Raw genomic sequence first — 8,692 nt, forward strand, 5'->3', positions numbered from 1 at the left:
AACCTTAGCTTCAGGTCAAAAGAGACATTGTGTTTGACGGCCAACAACATGTTTCATGTGGGGAGTTTTTTTAGAACTCTTTTCAAAAATTAAAATTGAAGTAGAAGTCGAAACACAAAGTTGTTTCAAATTGAAAAATCAAAATGTTTCCTTTCAAAAATGTTCTGATTTGTTTCTGGGTTGGGGAGGGAGGGAATGTTTTGACCAAAACAGTTTGGCAAATTCAATACGAAATCAGAAATTAATCTGCCTTTTTTAATTGAAACAAAAATTGAAAATGTTTTCCCTGCTCTAGCTACGATTTTGACACAGACCACAGCTATCAACATCCTCTGTTCCCATCATCTTCACCCATCTGTCTTCCCGGATTGTGACCCCCCTCCAAGAGTGACGAGAAGATGAGGAGGAATGAATGAATCATGCTGGCCAACTTCTTAATCACTCCTTGGTTTGTCTAGGACAAGTCAAAAATAGACGTGCAAGAAGGGGGGGAAGGGGATGGATGGAGAACTGCAGGATATTAAGTGCCTGCCCTTTGGGATATCTGCATGTAAAAGGTGATCACGGAGCAGCCTGATTGCAGTACTCATGGCATCCACTTAGATCAGCCCCCATTATGGGCTGTGGGCCAAATGCTTAACCCTCAAAGTTGCACGGCTCAACCCCACTTCACAAAGCCTCTTATCCCTGGCTTCTCTGTGCTTCTTCACTTTGCTCTGTCCGTGCCTCAGTTTCCCCACTTGTAAAGTGGGTGAGGATAATGCTCCCAACATCCATAGTAAGGCACCTTTGAGATTCACTGAGGGATAGTATTATGGGGCAGGGCACACAATATTACAGAAGTCCAATGTGAATTAACAAAAATACCAAACTCTAAATCTTTAGGAGCAACCTGCTAAGCATTCTCCTCACTGAACAGAATCCCTCGCAAACTGAATAGCTATCAATAGATGTGTCTGCATAATGCATTCAAAGTAAAACAGTCTGATGCAATGGCAACAACAACTTAAACAACCCAAGGCGTACGGAGGAAGAGAGGGACATCTTTGAGCTATCTTTAAAAATGCCCAATAATCGGCTACTTAAGCAAGCATTTTGTTGGTAACCCCCAGGCAAGACAGAGAGAGGCTGACCTAGTCAATGAGACTGCAGGAAATTTGCCTGTCACATCTCTCCGCTAAAGAACTGAACATAACTAGGCTGCTTCACCAGCATGCTAGTGGAATCCTGTGGCGGGGTGATGACTCACCGATGTGGCGCCTCCTGCTGGTCATCCTGGGAATTAGCTGTTTCAGTCCAGAACGCCCTCTGCACACCAGTGTCTCACCTGCCGCTGGCTCCCATGTCCCTTCCAGACCCCGGTGCCCCCCTACATCAGGGTCCTGTCCCCAGCAGCAACCCAGGGGAGCCCCCAACCCTCTATCCCCACCTCACCTCAGTGGCTACTGCCAGTCACCATCAAGCCCCTGCTCCCTGGGGCAGACTGCAGTCTGTGAACCACTCATCATCGGCAAGGGGGGTTGGACCAGCTGCCTCTGCCTACTCCCAGGCTACACTTCCATAGCCACAGTACCTTTCCTGGCCTTTAGCAAGGCCTGCAGGTTTTTCCAGGCTGGAGCTCCCCAGCTCCTCTGGCCTTCCCCCAGCCCTGCTGCACTCTAGGTACCCTGCTCAGCTCCCTGCAGCCAGGCTCATCTTTCTCTCAGCTCTTGGCTCACAGCCCTTTTATAGGGCCAGCTGTGGCCTAATTGGGGTGTGGCCCAACTGTGGCTACTTCCCCCAATCAGCCTTTTCTTCTCGGCTTTCACCCCAGACCTCTCCAAGGACGTTTAACCCTTTCACAGGAGCGGGGTTACTGCCCCGCTACAAATCCATTGACTTATTTCCCAGACAGAGCATCAGGCATTTATCAGCAATCAGCCTTGGCATTCCCTTTCCCATGGATCACTTCCATATCATAATCCTGGAGCACCAAACTCCATCTTGGCATCGTGGTATTTGCCCCATTCATTTGATGTGGCCAAGAGAGTGGGGAGCGGTCAGCATCCACAGTGAAATGTCCTCCAAAAAGGCAGGGCTGTCATTGGCTGAGAGCCCCCCCATGGCCAAACATTCATTTCCCCCATCTCTCTTTTCGCTATACCTTTTCCGAAGGGGCATGAGACTTTACTCTATAATACTTGCTTCAACTGCTGTGTTCTGGGAGGGGCTCTATTATAGGGGGGAGGGATAGCTCAGTGGTTTGAGCATTGGCTTGCTAAATCCAGGGTTGTGAGTTCAATGATTGAGGGGCCCATTTAGGGAACTGGGGCAAAAATCTATCAGGGGATTGGTCCTGCTTTGAGCAGGAGGTTGGACTAAATGATCTCCTGAGGTCCCTTCCAACCCTGATATTCTAGATATCTACCATAAGTAGCATATCTGGTCCTCATCACCATAGTATCTAAGCATCTCCCAACACCCCACATGAGGTGAGGAAGTACTTTTTCACATGTGGGGAATTCAGATACAATAAAGCTAAGTGACTCACTAAAGACCACACTGGGAGACTGTGGTGGAGCAGGAAATTGTATCCAGGTCCCCAAAGCCCTAGGCCACCACCCTAACCTCAGGCCCATCCTACCTGCCTGCTTTCACACTACTCTTCCAGACTGTTAAGTAACAGCAGACAATTCTGATGCAAGTGTCATAAGTCCCATTTATACCAGCCACCCTTGGAAGTGGGACCTGGCTTTGCCTCTATCCAGCCATAGACAGAGAACACCCTTATGTACTTCCAGGACAGAATCACCACCACCCCCCATGATTATGGCCTTAGCCATGGTTCCCTGACCTCCTTGCTCCTCAGGCAGTAGATCAGGGATTCAGCATGGGGGTCACCACTGTGTAGAATATGGAAACCATTTTGTCCTGCTCTGGGGAGTGGGCGGACCTGGGCCACATGTACATGAAGATGGCCATCCCGTAGAACAGGGCCATGGCCATCAGATGGGAGTCACAGGTGGAGAAGGCCGTCCACTGGCCCTGGAGAGAGCAGATCCTCAGGACAGCAGTGACGCACACGTAGGTGGCCAGGATGAAGGAGAAGGGGATGAGCAGGGTGAAGACGTCCCCACTGAAGATAACAGTCCCGTTGTAGCTGGTGTCGGCACAGGCCAGCTGCATCACCGCCAGCATCTCGCAGAAGAAGGGGTCTATCTGGTTGGGGCCTCAGAAAGGCACCGACAGGCTGAAGATAGGCACGACGGAGAGCAACAAGCCAACCATCCAGGAGCAAGCCACCAAGGCGATGCAGGCCCGGAGGCTCATGACCTCCATGTAGTGCAATGGGAGGCACACCACCATGTAGCAATCGTAGGCCATGACAGCCAGCAAGAGGCACTCATTAATCCCGCAGGACAACGCCATGTACATCTGCCCCTTGCAGCCGATGTAGGAGATGGCCCTGTGCCAGACATCAGGCTGTGCAGCATGCCAGGCATAGCAGATGTCCAGGAAGGAGAGGCTGCTGAGGAAGAAGTACTTATGGGTGTGGAGGTGCAAATTGAGACGGATCAGCCCAATGATCACCATGTTGCCAGGTGGGTGACCAGGTAGGAAGCAAGGAACAGAGCCAGGAGCATGGCCTGCACCATGGGCCAGCTGGAAAGGCCCAGCAGGATGAACGTACATGTAATATGCTGGGGTACCCTTAGGGGGTAAGGTGGAAAGTTTAGACTGTCCCTCCCCCATGTTCCAATCACACAAACTGAGGGGGTGCCCTGTCCGCGCTAGCGGATCACAATCTAAGGATCTCTCCCTACAGGGTACTCACACAGGAGAGACTCACAAGGAAGACTACGACTCTCCTACACCTCCCTTCAGCAAAGAGCGTCGGCTAGTCTCTGGGAGACGGCGCCGCTTACTCTAATTGCATCCAGTGAGACGATCAGATTGTCAGTAGCCCACACAGAAGGGAAAGGGGAGGGAAGATGGGTTCACACACTCCTAGACCCAGGCAGCTTCCTCGCCGGACTATGCCAGGCTGAGTCAGCCCACCGTGGGTCGGATCTCCTAAAGATCCACTAGTTACCGGGCTTGCTTTAGAGCAGTCCTGATCATGAGCTTCTGCTTCACAGGGTACTCTGGGCGTCTTCCGATAACGATCACTCACACTGGTGCACACACACACACACACACCAAGGCCTCTTTTTCTCTTTTTAACCCTTTTTTATCTCTTTTTAATTTATTTATTTTTTTTTAACCACGATGCATCTTTACCTGGTCTGGACCAATACCATGAGGCGGTATGACAACCCCTCTTGAGGGGGTAAAAACCCCTCAGCACCGGTGCATTCTAATGCATTTACCTATGCATTACCTTATGCATTACCTTATGCATTACCTTGTTGGCCAACTCAGCAGTTCCCAGTACTGCTATAAACTAACCTTATTGGGGCCTCTCCCCAATACCACTCTGCATTTGATCCTGCTGCACAGTCAATAAGTTCAAGATGGCGTGAGCCCAACAGAGACAGACGTTCCCACAGACAGTCCTCCTCCAACACCCCAATAGAGATTTCAAAAGGTCTCTTACCTCTATTGTGGCGCCATGGGGTTCGAAGGGGAACGATCCGTAGTAGCCGTCTGTGTATCCGTGGGCGTTGCCATCCCAGACGAGCCCCCAAATTGTCGGAGAAAAACTCAGTTCTCGCTTTCTGTTTGGGTGCAGCAAAATTAAATACTTTATTCTTTCTCTAGTAATTACAATAGAGGGAGGGAGTGTCCTAGGAAACAGGGTTGCCCCTTGTCCCGGACAGGTCTCTCTCAATTAGTAAACAATCGCAACAAGCATTTATACCTTTATTACAGACAATAACTAGCAATCATGGAGACAGTAAAGAGAAAACATTTGCATTTGTTTATACATAAGTCTTTCTGCTATCTTATTTGTCTCACTACTAGAAAAAAGCAAGACTGCACATTGCAAGGTCGTAATAACTTTCACACAGTTCACTCTGTCTTACATTATCTTGCTTCTACAAATCTCACGTCATTAGGGTCACAGCTAGCCTAACTCATGCTAACTAACTAACATTCATTAAGATCTCTTCAAATCCTTGTTAATATTTTCTGGCTTCCACACACTGATGGACTTCTTGAACCAATGACAGCTTTTCTCCCATAATAATGACAAGAAACTCTTTGCCAGCATTCTTGTCTTAGGTCTGTAGCCTACAGGTATAGGTATTGGCTAGGCAACACATAGGTATGAGGTAGGATATAGGTCTAAAATAAAGCTGTAATGCAGGAAGCTTAGCATAAGGTCTTACCATAAATAAATAATCAAATGACCCTAAGTCACAAGATATAATGCTGTGATAAACAAAGCTGACTAAACTGCTGACAGGTCACCGCATAATGTCAGTTGACACTAGTGTAGATAATTTAGGATAAGAACATCAGCAGATGTTCAACCACAGAAGTGCCATGGTAACCAAATGATGTATATCCTAATAAGCTTACGATAATTCATATACTAGCCTACGAGAAGAGAGAACCCCGGAATTATCAGCGTAAGGAAGTTTAGAAATAGACAGGGGACATCTTCATGAATATTCATGGTAGTCACAGAACCCTAGTCCACAGTCAGGGCTAAGCACAAGCTAAGCTGCTGGGATCTTGGCACGCCGGGAACAGTACGACCACTTGTAGAGTGCCTATCTTGCCACGTTCGGGGTCTCCACAAGGGATGATGTGAGTATATGGACAGTCATGGGCTGGATGTATTGACAGTCCTTTATTATCTCTATTTACTTGGCTGGGTTGGAGTATTTGTACTTCTGCTAACAAAAATATTACAAGGCTGTCATCCAAGTACTATGTGACATTCCTGCAGTATTTGCAAGCTTGCAGACATCATTTTAGGGTACCTAATTAAACGTGCAAGAAAATGCAAGTGGCCTCAGTGTAAGGGTATGTCTACACTACCAGATTAGTTCGATTTAACTTAATTTGAATTTGTGGAATCGACCTTACAAAGTCGAATTTGTGTGTCCACACTAAGGACACTAATTCGACTTTGTGAGTCCACACTAACGGGGCAAGCGTCGACATTGGAAGCGGTGCACTGTGGGAAGCTATCCCACAGTTCCCGCAGTCCCCGCTGCCCATTTGAATTCTGGGATTTCCCCACAATGCATGCTGGGGGGGAAAATGTGTCAAGGGTGATCTTGGGTAACTGTCATCATTCAACGTGCTTTCGGACGTCTCATGGGGAGATGGAGAAGCTTACTGACTCGCTCGGATCTCAGCGAAACCAATATCCCCATTGTTATTGCAGCTTGCTGTGTGCTCCACAATCTCTGTGAGAGCGAGGGGGAGACCTTTATGGCGGGATGGGAGGTTGAGGCAAATCGCCTGGCTGCTGATTACGCTCAGCCAGACAGCCGTGCAATTAGAAGAGCCCAGCGGGAAGCGCTTTGAAAGCTAGGTTCCTCAGGGAGCAGGGTAACCTGTGACTGTTCAGTTTCTTTACAGAGAAGCTGAACCTGCCCCTGCTTCAGTTACTGTTGACTTTCTTCTGCGGTTACATACCCCGTTCACCACGTTTCCCCCCTTCCAACACACGTTTAAAAATAAAGTTAATGGAACATTGTTAATTAACAAAATTTTCTTTATTAATGAATTTGCGTTAAAGGGTTGAAACAGGGACGCAGACTGTGGTGGGTAGGGTGTGCAGTGATGTTAACACCGCTTCTACACTCGAGGAATGATAGGCTCCTGCTCCTAGAGCGGTCTGCAGTGCCGGACTGGTTGTTTCAACGGAGCCTGCCATCCCTCCTTTTCGGGACTCTGTGTGCGGGGGCTACGTGACTTTGTGGCGGGAGAGGACGGTTACAGATTCCCCTGCTGCGTGGCTCTGTGGTCCGGGACAAGGACTGCTGCATAAGTTCTGTAACCGCCCTCCCATGCCACAAAGTCACGTACCCCCCACCCACACAGAACATGGAAAACACCTCCCAGACCGACCAGGGTGCCTACTGACTGCACTGTGTGTGTGACCTGCTGTTGATCCTGCCCCCGTGTCCGTACCCTGGTAAAGTGACTGTCCTATGCAATTAACAACCCCCTTCCCCTCCCCCTTCACAGACAGTCTTCTGTAGAAAAACTTGACGGAAATAGTAATTAACAGCAAACTACTTTTAATAATCAACTACACAGTTAGGGGATGAAACTGGGATTGGGGCTTCGGTGAGCCAGGAAGGGAAGGACTTCTCAACATTTAGGGAATGAGAGCCTTCTTGTATTTGTGCACTCTGCAGGGGTGCAGTGACAGTTTTCACGGCCTCTGTCGCCCCTCCATCTTGTTACTTTGGTTGAGGGGGGTTTGGGACTTTGTGGCGGGGGAGGGCGGTTGCAGATACAGTGCAGGGGGGCTCTGTCCTCCTGCCTGCGGTCCTGCAGAACATCCACAAGGCGCCGGAGCGTATCAAATTTTCCCTGGGCATTTCCTGTGTGGCTGGTCAGAACATCCAAGCTTGGACTGCTGTCCAGAGCATCAACAGAGTGGTGCACTGTGGGATAGCTCCCGGAGCAACTAAGGTCGATTTCCGTCCACACATAGCCTAGCGCTACTCCCCTCGTCGGGGAGGAGTACAGAATTCGAACTAAAGAGCCCTCTAGGTCGAACTAATTAGCTTCCTGGTGTGGACGGGTGCACGGTTAAGTCGAATTAACGCTGCTAAATTCGACATAAATTCCTAGTGTAGACCAGGCCTAAAAGAGGCAGTGAGGCCTGCCTTAATTCCAAAGTGAATTAAACTAAACTGAATTAAGGGCACTTTAATTATGAATAAAGTGTCCATACAGGAATTGAATGTGGTTTAATTAATTCACTTTCAAAATGAATTTGAATTAACTTTTCAGAGAATTCCTGTGTAGACAAGCCATGAGACTGTAAGGAGCAGGACCTGCCATGAGATTAACTGATGCAGGGATGGCTGCCTGGGTTGACAAAGAGCCTGAGACAGTCATTTTGTGATGAGGGGGAAATGCCCAACACATCTCAATGAGGTGTTAACTCTAAGATCCACTGTTCTGGGGGTCTTGGTAACACCATGGTGGGAGACTGGTGGGAGGAGCGTGCAAGGAGCCTGGCACCACAAACACACTCAAAGAGAGGGACCCCTCCACTACCTCGCCTGCCTCTCTGTGGGGAGAAGGGAACTCTTGTCACTGCTTCTCTCCCACTGCCACCAAAATTCAAATGGAGGGGGTGGAGCCATAGACTGACAGGCATTTCCCCAAAGACCCTTCAAAGGGTCTGAACTCTGCAGCCAACAGGGAATCCCTAGCCTTGCCAAGTCTCACAGGGTAGCTCCAGTCTTGCCAAATCCCCAGATCCTGGAGTCCTGTGACATCATGACAAGCTCAACTTTCCTTCATGGTAACCTGTTTCTTGCTCTTGTGGTTGTGGAGAAAATCTGGAAAACAAAGCCACGGAAGGATCCCAAACCAGCAGTCAAATTAAAAACGCCAATGGGATTTTTTCCCAAATCTCATGATTTTCAATCCAATCAGTTTTTGAAGACTGACTCATGATTTTTGAACATTCCAATTTGACAACACTGAAAGTCCTTACAGAAGGCTTCATTTGGGATCAGTCCTGAGAGCCTCAGCCTCTGCCTTGCCCCTCTCTGTTCTTGAGATG

General features: G+C 48.6%; 1 pseudogene; it reads right to left on the bottom strand.

The window, feature by feature from the left end:
- Nucleotides 1–2,806: 2,806 nt before the first annotated feature.
- Nucleotides 2,807–3,573, bottom strand: LOC123369088 (annotated as a pseudogene).
- Nucleotides 3,574–8,692: the final 5,119 nt, after the last annotated feature.

This window comes from Mauremys mutica, chromosome 4 (assembly GCF_020497125.1).
Source record: "Mauremys mutica isolate MM-2020 ecotype Southern chromosome 4, ASM2049712v1, whole genome shotgun sequence".
Classification (NCBI taxonomy): Eukaryota; Metazoa; Chordata; order Testudines; family Geoemydidae; genus Mauremys; species Mauremys mutica.